Here is a 19,404-nt window from a genome sequence, read left to right as displayed (position 1 = left end):
TTTTCCACTGCCAGTCTTGGAGGACTGGGTGTGATACTAGTAGAGGTTTGATTTTTATAGGGTGGGAGCTAAATCTGGGATCTGCCATTGTGTTTTTCTCTTCTCTCCCAAAGGTGATTCTTAGAAACCTCCACTCTGAAGGCCTCTTGTCCTTCAATCAAGCATCCAGCACATCCTCACAACTCCCTCGGATCACCCTGAGGCCACTCTTCTCACCGTTGACACCACTACCATTATTCCTGACACATGAGGCAGGATGACCCAAGACCAGAAGGTCATCATGATCAAGAGGTGAGCAGATAGTACTTAAAGGCAGAGAGGGTTGGGACTGGAGAGGAATTCCCTAATAGCTATTGTAAATGGAGATACAACAGGTTTGAACAAACGACCTGGAACAGGAAGAGGGGAGGAGGGAGGAGTCAGGCAGAGATAATGCCAAGAGTGGATGCCTGGGCTGTGCAGGGACATAAAAGGGGCTCAGAGAGGGCTTAGGAAGCAGATCGGAAAGGAAGATAGTGGAGGAAGGTAAAGAATCCAGTCTTTGGTGTTCAGGTGTGTGGCTGGGGATTGTGAGAGACTGGATCAGGGAACTGGAAGGCTGGAATGTCCGCTGTGTTCTTGGAATGACTTCCTGAGGGCTTCGCATGTAACCAAATATTAGCACTCATTTACTAAATAAAAACTCTTCTGTCCCTGGGCTAGCAGGGAGTGGAGTGGCATGCCCCCCACCCTCATCCCAAAGACAGGTCAGTCCCCGTCCCTAAGACTGTCACAACCTAGACCAAAAAGTGCCCTGAGAGCCTAGCAGGATCATTCTGGTGCACAGACTCAGTGTCCAGGGCTCCTGAGTGGCCATAGGACAGCCAGGGCTCCTGCCTCCCATAAATCCAAGCCAAGAACAGTAAAGCACAGAGAAGGGAGGTAAGTAGGAGCAGGGAGAAGAAAAGTCCCAGAAATGCAGGTTAGATTGCAAATAATAATAAAGCAATAACCTGGCTGAACTCCATCCAATTCAGTTCAATTCCCCAAGCACATGCTGAGTGCCCCTGTGTGCCTGTTCTGAACTAGTATGCTGGAGAGGAGGGCTACAAGAAAAAATGAGCAGTTTGGTGGAGGTCAGGCATGCCAAAGAGAAGGTATCTTTTCAGGCACCAAAGCTCTGCCCTGTAGATGGCTGCCTTTGCATCGGAGGTCCCCTGACAATTCACAGGAGATTTCTCTCAAAGACCTTCCAAAGCGGTGCCTCTAAGACCCTAGTCCGTGCCCCCAGGCAGCCAGGAGTCTGTTCCATTTGATACAGACCAAGCAGACCCTTTCTGAAGTTTTTGTAGAAATGGAAGCGATCTGATGAGAGTAGGGAATTTTAAAGGTGAAAACAGGGGCAAGAACGGAGAATGGATTGGAGGTGGAGAAAATGCGGAAGTAGGGGGCCAGTGAGGAGAATACGAATACTCCAGTTTCACTGAGTTGGTGGCAGTGAGTAGAGCAAAGGGACAGAAGAGGATGAGGACACAGAGGCTCTGCCAACTAACTGGCTGTAGAAGACAAAAGAAAGAAGAGTTTGAGACGGCCTTGGGCAAGTGAATAAGGAGGGTCGGGGGGCTCTGAGGAGAAGCATTTGAAGAAGGAAGGTAATGAGTTCAATGTTAGTGGTAATACAGGATTCCATCCTTCCTTTCCTGGATTCTTCCTCCTGGTTCCCCTTCTCTAGGCTCTGCCCTCCAGTTCCCTTTTCACGGGGTTTCTAAAAGGCAAACTTTACTGGATCGTTCCCTACATCCGGCCTCACAGTGGTTTCCATCACCTTCAGTGAAAGCCCACTGTCCTGAGCACAGCATACAAAGCCTTGGAGCTCTGCCTGGCCTACATCTTAGCCTCGTCTCCTGCCGCTCTGCCTCTGGGACTCAACACTCCAGACATCCTGAAATATTTGCATTTTTTTCAAAGAAGGCAGTTTCATGCCTCAGTGCCTTTGTAACTGTAATGCGTCACCCTGGAAGTTCTTTCCCTCCTTAACTGCCTGGTGAACTCCTCACCATTTGTTCTCAGGTGGCTTAAAATACAACAAAGCATTCCCCAATGGTCCTTCTCACCCTCTCAAAGGAGGTTTACTCAAAGAATGCAAGGCTGTTCAATACTTGAAAATCAATCAATGTAATCCACCATATTAATAGCTAAAGAAGAAAAATCACACGGTCTTATCGACTGATGCAAAAAACATTTTTAACAAAATTCAACATGTATTCATGATAAAACTCTTAGAAGAAAATAGGAGTAGAGGGGAACTTTCTCAACTTGTTGAAAAGTATCTACCAAAAGCCTACAGCTAATATTACACTTAATGGTGAAAGATGGAATGCTTTCCTCCCAAGATCAAGAACAAGGTAAAAGATGTTTGTTCTCACCACTCTTATTCAATATATTATTGGAAGTTCTGATCAAATTAATAAGACACAAAAAGGAAATAAAGTACATACAGGTCAGAAAGGAAGATATAAACCTGTCCCTATTTGCAAATGACATGGTTGTCTATGTAGTAAATCCCATGGAATCTATAAACAAACATACAAACAAAAACAACCCAACTCCTAGAACAAATAAGTGAGTTCAGCAAAGTTGCAATATACAAGATAAACATACAAAAATTGTACACATTTGTATTTCTAGATATACAATTGTATATGCAATTGTTATTTCTACATATCAATGAATAAGTGGACATCAAAACTCAAAATACAATGCCATTTTCAATTACTCAAAAAAAAAAGAAATGCTTAAGTGTAAATGTAACAAAACATCTACAGAAATTCTATACTGAAAACAATGTTGAAAGAAACCAAAGATCTAAGTAAGTGGAGACATAGCGTGCTCATGGATTGGAAGGTTCAACATAATTAAGAGGTCAATTCTCCCAAATGCAGGTTTAATGCAATTCTTATCAAAATCCCAGCAAGATTTTTTATAGGTATAGACAAAAGTATTCTAAGATATATATGGGGACTTCCCTGGTGGCACAGTGGTTAAGAATCTGCCTGCCAATGCAGGGGACACAGGTTCGATCCCTGGTCTGGGAAGATCCCACATGCCGTGGAGCAGCTAAGCCCGTGCGTCACAGCTACTAGCCTGTGCTCTAGAGCCCACGAGCCACAACTACTGAGCCAGCATGCTGCAGCTACTAAAGCCGGCACGCCTAGAGCCCATGCTCCACCAGAGAAGCCACTGCAATGAGAAGGCCGCACACTGCAACAAAGAGTAGCCCCCGCTCACTTCAACTAGAGAAAGCCTGCGCACAGCAACGAAGACTCAACGCAGCCAAAAATAAAAAAATAAAATAAAAATAAATAAAATTTATATGGAAGTGCAGATGAACCAGAATAGCTAACATTGTTTTGTAAAAGAATTCTACAATGGAAGGAATCAGTCTATCTGATTTCAAGACAGAGCTGTGATGTTTACAGAGTGATAGACACATAAACCAATGGAACAGAATAGAGAATCCAGAAACACATTAACACAAATATGCCCAACTGATTTTTTACAGAAGTACTAAAGCAGTTCAATAGAGGAAGGCTAGCTTTTTCAATGAACCTCGACTTAAATCTCACATCTTATTAAAAAATTAACTTAAAAGGATCATGGGCTTAAATGTAAAACTACGAAGCTTTTAGAAAAGAAAATATCAGAAGAAAAATCTTTGGGATCCAAGGCTAAGCAAAGAGTTCTTAGATTTGCCACCAGAAGCATGATCTATAAAAGAAAAAAAATTGAGTTTCATCTAAATTTAAAAACTTGCTTTGTAAGTATCCTGTTACGAGAATGAAAAGACAACCTTCAGACAGTGAGACAATAAGTTTGCAAAGCATACTTCTGACAAAGGAATAGCATCTAGAATACATAAAGCTCTCTCAAAATTCAACAGTAAATAATAAAAGAAAACCAATTAGATTTGGGGGAAAAGGCATGAAGGAACATTTTGCTGAAGAGGATATAGAGATGGTAAATAAGTGGGTGAAGAGATGCTCGACATCACTAGCCATTAGGGAAATGCAAATTAAAACCACAACGAGTTATCACTATACATCTATCAGAAAATCTAGAATAAAACATAGTGACGGCATTAAAGCTGATCACTTATACATTGCTGGTGGGAAGGTAAAATGGTGCAGCCACTTCGGAAAAGCTCGGCAGCTTCTTAAACAACTAAAAATGCAACTACCGTATGACCCAGAGTTTCAATCCCAGAGAAATTTTTGCAGAGAAATGGAAACACGTTCAAACAAAAGGCTGTACACGAATGTTCAAAGCAGCTTTTCTGGTAGCAGCCCCAAACTGTAAACGACCGAGATGTCCTTCAACAGGTGAACGGCTAAACACACTGTGGTACATTCATATCATGGAATACTTCACAGCAGTAAAAATGAATGAACCATTGATACACACAAGTTGGATGAATCTCCAAGGAGTCATGCTGAGTGAAAAAAGCCAATTCCAAAATGTTACATGTTATATTACTACATTTACATAACATTCTTGAAATGACAAAATTACAGAAATGCAGAATGGATTAGTGATTGCTGAGAGTCGAAGATAAGTGGGGGAAGGAGATGCAGGAGGCAAGGGGGCCTGGCTATAAAAGGACTACAGGGTGTAGTGATGGTATTGCTCTATGTCTTGACTGTCTCAATGTCAATATTCTGGTTGTGATCTCGTACTACAGCTCTGCAAGATGTTACCCTTGGGAGAAACTGGGTAAAGGATACAAAGGATCTCTCTGTACTGTTTCTTACAACTGCACATGAATGTACAATTATCTCAAAATAAAAAGTTTAATTAAAAAAATAAAGCAAAAACCACACCCCTTTATCATCTCACAGGTCAGAAGTCCAAGCATAGCACAACTGGATCTCCTGCTCACGTCTCACCAGGCTGAACCCAAGGTGCCAGCCAGAGCTTGGGGGTCTCATCTGAGGCTTGGGGGTCTTCTTCCATGTTCAATCAAGAGTTGGCAGAACTCAGTTCCTTGTGGCTCTAGGACTGCTCTCCCATTTCCTGGCTGACTGTCAACCAGGGACCATTCTCAGTTTCCTAGGGCCTTCCTGCTATTTCCTGCTATGCGGCCCTTCCCATATTCCCTCTCATGCTTGGAAGGGCTCAGATCCACTTATGGCCTCATCTGATTAGGTCAGGCCCACCCAGATAATCTCCCCTTTTATTAACTCCAAGTCAATTGATGAGTAGCTTAACCATGGGCGTGATAGCCCATCATATTCACAGCTTCTGCCTGCACTCAAGGTAAAGGAATTGCACAAGGCATGTACACCAGAGGGCAGGAATCTTGGGACTATCTTAGATTTCTGCCCACCACAGACCATCTTAGCCCCAGTGCTCTGGGTGGGATAGACTGAGGTCTTTGTTGGGACTGCATTGCAGTGCAGTTCTCTCTGCTCAGTCCTTCAGCCTTCATTCCCCATAGTCATTGATCCCTAGAGCACTTGCCAATCAATTTTCTGCCTGTGAGTCTGTTTCCCAAGGAACCTGACCTAAGACAGTAGTGCTATACTAGAGGGCATGGAAGACAGATTGATAACATTTTAAAAATCCCTGAGCCAGGTATATGGGAGACTCTACTTAAAAAGGATGTTGACAGAGCTCTGGGGGCGGTTATCCCTAGGCTGGCAAGTCAGGAGCACCACATGGGTAATTGTTGACAATGAAAACCAAGTCACTCAATGGTCTGCCTCTAGATTTAGCTTAAACTCAGCTCTCCTTTAACATCATCATCATTACTATGATATCGTAGTTATCATACACTGAGAGTTCACTCTGTTTCAGAAACCATGCAAAACATTTCGCCGACCATCTAATGAGCCATTATAGCAGAGTGGTTGAGAGTACCAGGGATTAGACGACTCAGCGTTGAATGCCAGCTTCTCCATTTGATAGCAATATGGCTCCAGTGAGCCCAGCTTTCCAAGGCTCAGTTTCCTCATCTATAAAATAAGGATGGTATCTGTTTTATAGAATAACCCGTCATGTAGAACTCTTAATATGTGCTTGGTACAGAGCAAGCATTCCATAATTGTCAGCAACCTTAAAGCCTCATTTAATTCTTATAACAGCCCCGCATGAGGGTTTATAGCTGAATAAGCTGAGGTTCAGAGAGGTCAAGCAGCCTCCTAGGATCCAACAAACAGCTAAAAGGTGTCAGAGGTAGGATTTAAACCAAGCTCCTTCTGACTATAAAGTCTTAGCCCTTAACCATTATCCTGGCTTGCCTCACTTTGTGGGTATCCACGGGAGCAGTGAAGCCAGCACTGCCTTAAGCACAATGCAGAAAGAAAGAACAAATGAAAAGACACACGCGGAGTCTTAAAATCCCTGGGAAGGAAATGCAGGGGGGAGGGAGTTGCCACTGGTTCACCTGAAGGATGTCAGGCTTCTGGGCCTGAAGCTGTGTGCTGCTACGTGGCTCCCTAAATGGGGTAGCGGAAATCAGAGTCTCTCTTCTCGAGACAGATAAGCCCTTCAGGAAAATGTTATTACAGGTCCATGATCTCTTATTCAAACATTTTGATTCAGACAGCTCTGAATACCAAAAGTTTTTCATCATTCTGACTTGACCCAGATTGACCTGAGCTCCCTGTCGGCTTTGCAGCTTCACAAAGGAATGAATAGTCATACACTTGCTGCAGAAATGTTCGTGTGATCATTTCCTGAGGTGTCAGCTACTGAGTTACCTTTCTAAAATCCGAGAAATCCTGAATTTCAGATGAGGGCTTGGGGGCCTTTAATTATTATCTCTGACAATTTTTGCTACTTACCAGAGCAAAGAACACAGACACACCAGATTTCATTCACGGAATGACTTTCATGTAAAGAGCTTTTATCCAAGAGCTCTTCAGAGGATCCCTTGTTCCCCACAAGGAAAAATAACCAGCCCCAGGCCATGCGTACCCATCCAGCTCTACCTGAAAGCAGGCCGGGTACCCTAGGTGGCTGCTGCCCAGTCTACTTCCCAGCACCATGGTTTTCCACTCTGTGTTATAGAATTGTCCTGCATTGTTTTCCCGCCCAGAATGCTGATCCTGGTGTGACTTTGTGTTGTTTCGGGATAAGGGGGTTGAGGTGGAGAGAAAGTCGAGGCTGTGGGTGCAGAAGAGAGACAGGAATCGTGACCCTCCCCAGCCTCCAGTTCCTTTCCTGGGGCCTCTGGGGATAGCAGTCGTTTGCTCACAGTATTTTCCATATAATCCCAAAGCGTAAACTTTACCTATTTTGAATGCATGAATTCCACACCATCCTTTCTCCTTCTTTACAAAACATCCAATAGACAAAATATCCAATGAGATACAGACTTGGTCTTATTTAAGATCACAGGTCTACAGCTGCGAAGGAATAGAGTCCCTATAAGGAATAAATGGGCCGTATCTCAGTATTCCTGCTGAGTCTCTTTTCTACCGTTGAAAACCACATGTAGCCACTTTGATGTGGGCTGAATAGGTGGGGCATCATTTTACCACCATTTGTTTAGCTGCACTTTGGCAAGTGTCAAGTCCAAGTCTGTGTATTTGGACAAAATGAGGTCAGCAGCCTCCTGATGGGCTTTCTGTCTGGCAGACGGCACCTTACCAGCCTCCTCTCCACTAGGAATTGAGGGACTCCTAGGGAAGCATCAAGTGATTAAGGTTCCTGGTTGCTTTCGTCTCTTCAGGGTAAATATCAGAGATCAGCCAGTACAGAAGATACTTGCCGCTACTGCAGCTCCAGAGCCCACCCTGAGTGCAAACTCAGTAAAGACTTGGAGCGTTTAAAGGAAAAAACTAAAAATGGTTCTACGTTTGGTCACTTCCAAATTATTCTCATTCTTACAGTCTATCCAGGGCCACGTCTCCTTCATTTCCTTTTCATCAGTTACCTATCTTTGGCCAACAAATGATCACTGGTGATTCCTTTTCCAATACATGGCTGGGAAGCAATGAGACAGAAAAACAAAATTGTTTTCTTGTTTGAGTTAAATTCAATTTTACAAACAAATTGAGTTTGTGCTAATGGCCAGGTATTCTGCTTGGTACTAGGGATAAAAGGACTGGGGATTACAGTCAAGTGATAGGGAAAAGACCAGTTGATTCCCAATGATGAAAAGTTAGCACAGATGCTACAGGAGATGTGAGAGTCACTCAGCTTTGCCTTGGTGGGGGTGGTGGAGGATCAGGGAAGACTTCCTGGAGGAGGTGACAGCCATTCTAATAAGACGTTACCCAGGCAAATGGGTGAGAAGGGGGTGAAGACATTGTATGCAGAGAATACTTCTCCAAAGGTTCTGAGGTGAGTACATGGCATGAATTATATTACATACAATTTAGTTTCAAATACTTCAGCCTAGACAGAGAGATGTATCTGTTACTTTTTTTTGATCTGTTACTTTTAATTTACCTCCTAGGAGCAATTTGTTAACATCTGAAGTGCCCTGCTCAGGAATACACATTCCAGAGTGTTTGTAAGCTTTGATAGATGCTAACTGGATGTCACACTCCAGAAGCACCTTCTACAAGAGCTTCGACCATCTTTTTTTCCTTTCCAGCTTTATTGAGATATTACTGACTTATAATATATGTAAGTATAAGGTGTACAATGTGATGATTTGATACATGTATATATTACAAAATGATTACTACAATAAAGTTAGTTAACACCTTAGCCCACTCACATAATTACCATTGTTTTTTGGGGTGATAAAATTTAAAATCTGCTCGATTAACAACTTTCAAATATATAATATGATATGGTTAATTATAGTCACCATGCTGTACATTGGATCCCCCGAATTTATTCATCTTATTGCTGGGAATTTGTACCTTTGACCAACACCTCTTACCTTCCCCACCCCCTGCCCTTGGCAATCATTGTTCTATTCTCTATTTGTATGAGTTTGACTTTTTTAGATTCCTCATATAAGTGAGAACATAAAATATGTCTTTCTGGGGCTTCCCTGGTTGCGCGGTGGTTGAGAGTCCGCCTGCTGATGCAGGGGACACAGGTTCGTGGCCCTGTCCCGGAAGATCCCACATGCCGTGGAGCGGCTGGGCCCGTGAGCCATGGCCGCTGAGCCTGTGCATCCGGAGCCTGTGCTCCGCAACGGGAGAGGCCACAACAGTGAGAGGCCCGCGAACTGCAAAAAAAAAAAAAAAAAAGTCTTTCTGTATCTGACTTATTTCACTTAGCATAATGTCCTCAAGGTTCATCCATGCTGTTGCAAAGGCAGGATTTCCTTCTTTTTTATGGGTAAATAATGTTTGTATATATATATGATATATATATGTTTGTATATCATATATATCATATATATATTTGTATATCATATATATATCATATATATGATATATATACACATCTTCTTTATATAGTCACTTTATATGGAAACTTAGGTTGTTTCCATGTCTTGGCTATTGTAAATGATGTTGTGATGAACATGGGGGCACAAATATCTCTTTGAGTTGGAGTTTTCATTTTCTTTGGATATATACCCAGAAGGAAGGCTCTTGGATCATATGGTAGTTCTATTTTTTTTTTTTTTTTTTTTTGCAGTACGTGTGCCTCTCACTGTTGTGGCCTTTCCCGTTGTGGAGCACAGGCTCCGGACGCGCAGGCTCAGCGGCCATGGCTCACAGGCCCAGCTGCTCCGTGGCATGTGGGATCCTCCCAGACCGGGGCATGAACCCACGTCCCCTGCATCGTCAGGCAGACTCTCAACCACTGCGCCACCAGGGAAGCCCTCTATTTTTAATTTGTGTGTCTTCTTTGGAAAAATGTCTATTCAAGTCCTTTGCCCATTCTTAAATTGGATTGTTTGGTTTTTTGCTATTGAGTTGTATGAGTTCTTTCTATAATTTTGATATTAACGCCTTATCAGACAGTTTGCAAATATTTTCTTCTGTTCCATATTTGGTTTGCAAATATATTCTCCTGTTCACCTTTGTATTTTGATGATTTTTCCCTTTTTCGTGCAAAACCTTTTTAGTTTGATATAGTCTCACTTGGTTGTTTTTGCTTTTGTTGCTAGTGCTTTTTTTTTTTTTGGCGGTACGCGGGCCTTTCACTGTTGTGGCCTCTCCCGTTGCAGAGCACAGGCTCCGGACGTGCAGGCTCAGCGGCCATGACTCACGGGACCAGCCGCTCTGCTGCATGTGGGATCTTCCCAGACCGGGGCACGAACCTGTGTCCCCTGCATTGGCAGGCGGACTCTCAACCACTGCGCCACCAGGGAAGCCCCCTGCTAGTGCTTTTAATGTCATATCCAAAAAAAAAAAAAAAAAAAAAAATCTTTGCCCAGACCAATGTCAGGGGCTTTCTCTCTATGTTTTCCTCTAGCAATTTCATAGTTTCGGGTCTTGCATTTAAGTCTTTAATCCTCTTTAAGTTAGTTTTTGTGAGTGGTGTAAGATAGGGATCCAATTTCATTCTTCTGCCTGTGATGATCCAGTTTTCCCATCACCATTTATTGGAGAGACTATCCTTTCCCCATTGAGTCTTCTTAGCCTCCTTGCCAAAAACTAGTTGGCCATATATGCGTGGGTTTATTTCTGGGTAGAGTTTCAGCAATCTTTATCTTCCATCCTCACTAGAGAGTTTGTTCATTTGTATAATGGGTTTAGAAATAATTTTCATTGTTTAAATGAATGGTGAAAAAGATATGGTGGATAGCTAGAAATACAATATGGGCTCTCCATGGTTACATGAACAGAGTGTAAGAATTTTGCAAGCTCAAGGGCTTACACCCTTCATAATGGCTCGCCATGCCTAAGATTCCACCTAATCACTGTGCCTCACTTAACAGATGAGGCTGTTGCCTGATTGTGACTCGTAGCCCAGATGAATTCTGCCACTAGAACATTGTCTCTTTATACAAGGTGTGTGTCAGACAGAGAGCAAACTTAGGGAAAAAAAGATTGTGCATGTTTGTAGTGCCTGCTTATTAGTAAATCTTTGTATGTATAGCAGAATTTGGTCTGGGTCTTGCTTTCAATGCAACCTACCCAATGCCACCAACCCCTTAGTTGGGCAGTCGTGGTAGAGGAGATCTATAATCCTCAGCTCCCTTTAACAATGGTAGGCTATAGATACCCTGCACAAAAAGCCTAATAATTATAAGGAGCCAAATTGGCTGGAGTCACCTTCCTGCAGCATGATTCCTTTGTTTGTTTTTAACAGCGCTAGCCGTCCTTCTCCACCACTCCAGTGGGGGAGTTATCCAAGGCAGCTCAATTCAACTGAGCGGCAGGAAGGACAGAATCCCATGGAAAGGAGCCAAAGTTCTATCAGGAAGACAATACCAGTTCTGACAAATCTGGAAGGTGATGCAAGGACAAAAATAACACCACTTGGTGACTGGGAGCTGAGAGCAGGATGGAAAGGGGTGTGAGGCACAGGTTAGCATGATCAAGTCAGGACTGAGGCTGTGACCAGCAGGTGATTGCCAGAGCACACGTTTGTCATGGTGCCAGAACATATCATGCCTCTTAAAGGAGCCACATGCAGCTGGACACCAGTCAATTCTCCATAGTCAAGCTTATTACCTATTGCTTCACCACTCACCTCCCCTGAGTACAACGTGTGTCCTGTGTTTCCCATTCAGCTAATAGCATCACCATCCACTTAAGGATCATCTTGGGCATATCCAATATCATCTTCACAATTTTAATCAATCATCAAATCTAAAAACTTCTATCAACTAAGTATCTCTTGACCCCAACCCCAGTCGCCTTGGTTCTGGCTCTCAACATCTCTCCGTGGGACCTTTGCTGCCCACACTGCAAGAGGTTCCTCGCCGTCTTCCTGCTCACAGCATCCCCTTCCTCTCTACCATGGCACAGCTGCCTCTCTGCCCCACATATTAAAACCCTTAGGAGGCGCCCCATTGTCCTTAGCAGACCAAATTCCAGAGCATGGCGCATTAGAGCACTTTTATTACAAGTGATAGAAACTTTAGTAGGACTATTTGGGGCGAAAGGGGGAAATGTATTGATTTACATAGCTGAATTGTGGGAACTAGACCTGTTGTGTCCCAGATATTTGAATCGGGGGCTTGAATACCTTTGGAATTTTTTCTCTTTCTCTGTGTATTGTCAACATTGTCTTTGCCTTTTTCCACAAGCCTGGACCATGACCCCTGGCCCCTTGGAGCTCATATGTACCTAGTTGCTGGTACCACTAGAGTGGGTAAGGCCCCTCTTTTCTTCAGTTCCAATTTGAAAATTTCCAGGGAAGAACTCCTACTGGTCTGGCCAGGATGATGGGTCCATCCCTGGTCTAATGAATACTGCTGGGACGGGGAAGGGGAAACCATAATTACTGTACGTGTCCCTGGTTAGGGACCAAGAGCATGATGTACCATCAATATTGATGAAAATGGATGTCCTTAGATAATCTACCAAAGTTCTCTGATAATCTACCAAAGAAAACATGGTCCAAATAAGTTTCTTCCTGGCTGGCTAACCCCTAGCAGTATGGTACAGGAGTTAAGCCCTGATGCTCTGGAATAATATAGACGTAGGTTCAAATCCCAGCTCTCCCAGTTCCATTAGTTGTATGACCTTGGGCAATCCAGTGAATCTCAGTTTCCTTATCTGTAAAATGGGGAGGGACACATATATCAAGAGGCCCGTGTGAACATTTAAGGAGACAGGCATCGAGAGCACCTAGAACGGAACCTGGCTCACAGTGGGAACTAGGGGAGCTCTTCCTGCCCACAGGAGTGGACAGCCTTCGGAAGGCAGCAGGGCCTCAGGCCACTGCCTGCTGCCAGCAGAATGAGATCAGGGTTACTCAGAGGAACAGACTGACCTGATTCACAGCACTGCAGTGAAGGGACCCAGCTGACACCCCAGAGAAGACAGTGCCAGGAAGAGGAGTTGCTTGGCACACAATATTCTCAGAAGCAAGGATGAGGGGTCCTTTCAAAGCACCCCGTCTCCCTGCCAGAGGAGGACAACGTCTGAGGGGAGGCGCTTCTCCAGTGAGGTGCTTATGATGCCGCCAGCCTCGCGGGTTACAGCCTGGAATTATCTCTTTATTAAATAATAATTAAGAGGCCCCTGTAAAGGGAATCTGGGTATAATTACCTGACTCATTAAGCTGCTCGGTCGAAACTGGGAGGCCGTTTTACTTCAGTGGCCCCACTCTTAGGCAATTTTCGTGTTTCTGGAAGCTGCAAGTGGAGTCTCACTTTTGTGGGGGGCCTCAGGCTCAAGGTCGTGTGTCCTCATCCCTCAAGAAGGCTCCAGCCAAGCCTGATTCAAAGGGCGAGCCCTCCCCTTTCCTGTTCCGACAGATCTAAATTGGTCTTGGAACAGAACACAAGGAAGGGTGGAGGGACCAGCTGGGCAAGGAGTCAGCTCATTAGTAGCCACTATGGAGGTGCTGAAATGAAGCAAGTTAAAAGCATATTAGTTTAAGTGAGACTTTTCATCAATGAGGGGAGGCGTTTAGGTAGGAAGCAAATGTAATCATTTTGTGATGGGGCATAGTTTGGTAATTAATGGGGAGGTTGTCAGTATAATCTTGAGGGAGTCCCAGGAAATGAAGAAATCTATCTTATTAAGGAAAACCCAGGAGAAAAAGTTATTGGAATGCAGATAATTCACCAGCAAGGTGCTGGTAGCAGGTTTTTATTAGATGCATGAGTTGGGACAGTCTTTCTGCCCCAGCTGTGTTTTGTCTTTGCCCAGACCCACTACTTCTTCTTTTTTTTTTTTTTTTTAGTTGAAGTATAGTTGATTTACAATGTTGTGTTAGTTTCTGGTGTACAGCAAAGTGATTTAGTTTCTCATATATATAAGTTCTTTTTCATATTCTTTTCCATATTAATTTATTACAAGATATTGGCTATAGTTCCCTGGCTATAGTTCCTATACAGTAGGACCTTTGTTGTTGTTGTTTTCTATTTTATATATAGTAGTCTGTGTCTGTTAATCCCAAACTCCTAATTTATCCCTACCCACTTTTTCCCTATGGTAACGGTAAGTTTGTTTTCTATGTCTGTGAGTCTGTTTCTGTTTTGTAAATAAGTTCATTTGTATCATATTTTAGATTCCACATGTAAGTAATATCATATGATATTTGTCTTTCTCTGCCAGACGCACCACTTCTCCTAATGGAAATACAGAGAAGAATAGAGAAGGTTGCAGGGGTCGTGAAGCAAGCACAGGTTTCTTTCTGCTTCTCAGAAGGGCTGGCCAGTGCCTCGGCCATGCTCCTCAGGAACGGGTGGGAAAATGAGCCTACCTGGTGGGCCAGCCAGGTTCCTGCTACCTGAAGCCTTGCCAGGGCTGTGCAGACTCCCAGTGGCTGGAAAAGGAGTCTGAGGGAAAAGTCTTACAAAGGCACCCATAGCACAGTGGTTAAGGCAGGGCTCTGGGGCTTCCCTGGTGGCTCAGTGGCTAAGAATCCACCTGGCCAATGCAGGGGACACGGGTTCGAGCCCTGGTCCGGGAAGATCCCACATGCTGCGGAGCAACTAAGCCCGTGTGCCACAACTACTGAACCTGCGCTCTAGAGCCCGCGAGCCGCAACTACTGAGCACACGCTCCACAACTACTGAAGCCCACGTGCCTAGAACCCGTGCTCTGCAACAAGAGAAGCCACCGCATCGAAGAGTAGCCCCTGCTCGCCGCAACTAGAGAAAGCCCACACGCAGCAACAAAGACCCAACGCAGCCAAAAAAATAAAAATAAAGTCAGGGCTCTGGAACCAGAATGCCCGCGTTCAGCTTTCTACTCGGGGTCACAGTGGTGTGTGACCTCAGGCCAGTGACTCAAACTTTCTGAGCTTCAGTTTCCTCACGTGTAACGGGGACAATAATTGTGTCTGCCGCATAGGGCCGTTATGATGATTAAATGAGTCATTCCACAGGAAGCATTAACAGCAGTACCTGGCACTTAAGGTCTGCTCAACAAGTGTTAGCTATGATCTAGGACTTTGCCATCCAGTATGGTAACCACTAACCACATGTGGCTATCGAGTGCTAGAAATGTGGCTAGTCTGGCTTGATGGGTGCTGTCGGTACAAAGTACACACAGATTTCAAAGACTTTGTATGAGAAAAGGAATATAAAATATCTCATTGATAGTTGTTCTGTTGATTAATTGAAGTTGATATTTCAATTGTATGTTGAAATAATAGCATTTTGGAATATACTGGGTTAAATAAATACATCCTATAAAAATTAATTTTACTTTCTCCTTTTATTTTTTTAAAATTTTGGTAAAAAAACACATTAACACACGTTTATCATCTTAACTGTTTTTAAGTATACAGTTCAGTGTGTTAATTATATTCACAAATACAACTCTCAAGAACTTTTTCATCTGGCAAATCCGTAACTCCATGTCCATTAGATAGCAACTCCCCTTTTCCTTCTCTCCCCTAATCCTTGACAACCACCATTCTACTTTCTGTTTCTAAGACTCTGACTACTTTAGATACCTCATATAAGTGGAATCATATAGTATTTGTCTTTTTGTAACTGGCTTATTTCACTTAGCATAGTGTCCTCAAGGTTCACCCATGTTGTAGGATATGACGTGATTTCTTTCCTTTTGAAGGCTGCATAATATTCCATACTTTTAGTGTTTTTAAGATAGCTGCTAGAAAACTTAGAATTTAATTTGTGCCTTGTATTATATGTCTATAGGATGGTGCTAGTTTAGAACCAGTAGTTCTTAACTCCATTAGTCCCAACCCTGCCTTATAACAACTAATTTGTAACACCTCCTTCACTCTCCTGAAATGAAAGTTACAGATAAAATAACTCATCTATATGCATAATGTAAAAAAAAAGAAATCAATCTAATGACCTAACTATAATGTGAAGGATAAAAGAAAAGAATCTACAGGGAGAAAAATGTATTTCAACTTATGGCTAGACATGAGTACTTGAAGACAAAATAATCAGATGCTTGAATACCTATGCAGGATCGCCTTTAATGGGACCACTATTAATGCAGAGAACTAACTCAAATTCTAGCAACCATGTGGCCGTCAGAGATGTGATTTTCTGACATGGAACAACTCAGTCAAATGCCAGCAAAACAAAGTACAATTTTTTAATTTCCATTCTTGTGAAACTGAGTATACATTTAAATGGCACAAAAGGTATATGTATATATGGAAACCGTGGTTAGATTCTAAGCTCAGAGACCAAAAAATTACTCTGGATTCCTCTTGATTTCTAAATATTGCACTGGATATTCATTTAGGTGACAAATCTATGTACGAGTCCATATAAGTTGTGCAGAACTGTCTCGTGCAGGGTAGGACATCTTGTATCCCGGTATACCCTGTATGCCTATTGAAGACGGATGGCCTCGTCTGGTCACTGGAACAACCGAAAACATCCCTTCAGTTCGCCCATGCTCTGCCTCAGAGGCAGCAGAGGCCCCACCGCAGTGGTACTGTATCGTGAGAGACACAGGATGGTGGTCCCAAAGGTCCAGTGTCCAGCGGACTGGTCTGCTTCCTTGCCTGGAGGTCCCATCTATGATCTTCAGTACCTCAACGCAAGGCTAGTCCTCTGACCCAGCACCGACCACTCTTGAGCAAGGACCAGGAGCCTAGACTGCAGTCCTTCCAGAACCTCAGACACAACAGACTCAGCATCTTTCCCTTCTAAACCCGTGCCCCTACTTGACATCCAGGTTTCAGTGTCACCAAATGCTTTCTCAGGACCAGAAACTTCTTTTCCTCTCCCTCCAACATTACTCCTGACCCTCGCAGGTGGCAGAGTCACGAAAGCCTGTTCTTTCTTTGCCTGTGGTTCTCTCTCTTATGCCCCGTTTCCAGCTCACTGCCCCTCCCCTGTAGCCAGCTTTCTCGTGGTTCCTCATTGCTCTCCCTGACTCTAAGTTTCACTCCCCCGCAATCCATCCTAACCCTGTATTGCATCTCTATCCAAGCTCCACTCCTTATTAGCTGCCTATGGGCAAGTGTGTTAGCCTCTATGCAGCTCCTTCATCTATTAAATGGAATCACAACACCTGCCTTGCAGTGCTGTTACAGAGAATAGCTGAGTGTGCGCCTGTAAGACACCAAGCACTGGCCTGGAGCATAGGAGGAAATAGACAAATGCGGTGTCCCTAGACCCCATTTTCTCTTCTTTAGCCTGTTCGTTTTCTCTAGGCACCGAGCCAAGTACTTGCCTATTTCTCACATCATCCCAGCCAGGCAGTTGTCCCAGAAAAGACCGCAGGGGGCTAAAACCTCATTAGAAATGGAAGGAGATGAAGAAATTTATATTTACTAGAACACAGAAAGAGCACTTTGGATGGGTGGTAAGACTCCCAGGGCACATGAGAAGTTACGACTGAAGGTCACTGAGCGGGTGACCAGGTAACTGACTGCACGGCTTTGGGCTTGCTGGGTGGGGTGGGTGAATTTGGGTGGAGTGGAATTGAAGAGGCAATAGAGACCATGATCCCTGCCCCTCTTGGTCCTGGACACCCTCTGCAGTGAGTCCTCAGTCTCTCTTCCAGATACACATCAAGCAAATATTTTTAGCTCGTCAATTTGAAGGACCATCCAACTGATGCCAGCCCAGGGGGCCTTGTTTCTTCGTCTGGGTATGGCCACGTCCATACTCAGGCTCCTGTTCCTGGACTGAAGGGCCCACCTGCTCTGGGACGCTTTTCCTGCTCAGTCCGTCCATGAGCATCCTTCCTTTCTTGCAATACCCACCAAGCACACTTCTGATAAACTTCTCACTTGTGTTTTGTCTCCCAGTGAAATGATGACCGTCTCATAAGCAGAAGCAGTGCCTTCTCCTTCCTCCCAGTCTCAGGACACAGCTATGCTAAGAGATACACAATAAGTGTGATATGAATGAAAGATAAAGATAAATCTTGGCAAACTAAGGAAGAAATTTCGGCATGCAGGGCATGAGAGGGGTTATCAGGCTGTCCTGATGGATGGCTTAGGTGGTGGACAAGCCCAGTGATTCCATGACACCTCATTCATCAAGAGCTTTGTACTTTCTAACACACATGCTGGGGATCTCAGAAGGATACATCCTCCTCTGGGCAGATTTTGCCACATGCTATGAGGGAAGGATCAAAGTTAGGTGCAGCCTCTTCTAACTAAAAAGCCGAAGACCACTTCAGAGTACCTTAAGAAGATGGACTTCATCTATCTAATGGTGCTTATCAAGGGCTGAAGAGGAAGTCGTTTGGGCATGAAAATCCAAGCATCCATTTAGAGCCCCCCCCCACCCCGCCCCACACGCCTTAAAAAATTTAAAAGAGAAAGAGCTCATTCCTAAAGTTGTTTCTCCTGAATATAGAACCTGCTTGAAACGAAGTTGAACATTTCTGGGGTTCGAGTTCATTGATTCTTCGCATATACAAATTCAGCAGCCTTCTTTATTTCTAAGAACAAAGGCTTGTTGAAAAGAAAAAAATCTCTGAAGTGTTCTTGGACGTCAAATAATTCTTCAGAGGAAACACTTTGATGAGTTAAGTGTAAATGAGTAAGAAACATACGGATTAGATTTCTCATATAATACACATGGATTTCAGAATTAAGAGGAAAAATATTTTTGGAAAATGTGGTTTGGATTTTGATTCTGCCTACTCCACACTGATGAAGTTGCAGAATATGGATTTTCCCTGTGTCTAGCTCCTCACCTTCAGCCTCAGGCATTAGCCATCATTCTTTCTAAAGTTTGCAATCAGCTTTCATAAAGACCAGGAAGGATTTTTAAACAGGCAATTCACAGATTACTATATAAGAACCAAAGAGTTTTTGTAACAGATTCTCTTCCCATCAGATGGGTTCTAAAGCGTTTTTCAGAAATATCTCTCTGTTGGCCAGTGCAGCTCACTCACCAGGAGGGACTCTGAGCCCTGTGTTTTGGTGACCTGAAGACACCGCCCTCTGGAAACCAACATCTGTGGCCAGCAATCCCATTTCAAGGATGCCTCTTCCTAGCCTTGGGTAGATGATTTTACCAGTGGTGGCCTTGATTCAACATTGTGCATATACGACGAGTTGAGCCCGATGGAAAATGCTTCCTTTTAGTCAGCACAAACTTTCACACAGTGTAGATAAGAGATTAAGTGGCATTAGGGATGTGAAAGCAGTTGACACCGGATGTGGCACATCGAAGGTGTGCATTATATGCTCGTTCTGTCTGAGAAATCTGAAATATTCTCCTATGACCTCTGACGATGGGACCTGCTCATCCCACGCAGCCCCGCTAAGGGGTGGGCCTGGCTGTATGGACTAGGCAGCTCTGCTTCCCTGCCACTGACCCACCCTGGACAAATGAGTCTCCATCCAGGGGATCTGAAATGGGGTTACAGAGATTTCTATTGTCCGGGAGCTGGGCTGGATGGAATGGAGCGTAAGCCCTAGAAC

At 43.8% G+C, this 19,404-nt stretch overlaps 1 long non-coding RNA gene across 1 annotated transcript; it reads left to right on the top strand.

Moving 5' to 3' along the window:
- The first annotated feature begins 322 nt into the window (after positions 1 to 322).
- Positions 323 to 15,218, top strand: LOC141276916 (uncharacterized). Its single transcript, XR_012327276.1, has 3 exons — positions 323 to 4,937; positions 8,441 to 8,613; positions 9,586 to 15,218. It is a non-coding gene; the product is annotated as an uncharacterized lncRNA (long non-coding RNA).
- The last annotated feature ends 4,186 nt before the right edge of the window (positions 15,219 to 19,404 follow it).

Source organism: Tursiops truncatus, chromosome 17 (assembly GCF_011762595.2).
Source record: "Tursiops truncatus isolate mTurTru1 chromosome 17, mTurTru1.mat.Y, whole genome shotgun sequence".
Lineage (NCBI taxonomy): Eukaryota > Metazoa > Chordata > Mammalia > Artiodactyla > Delphinidae > Tursiops > Tursiops truncatus.
This window is presented reverse-complemented; position numbering and strand designations above follow the sequence as displayed.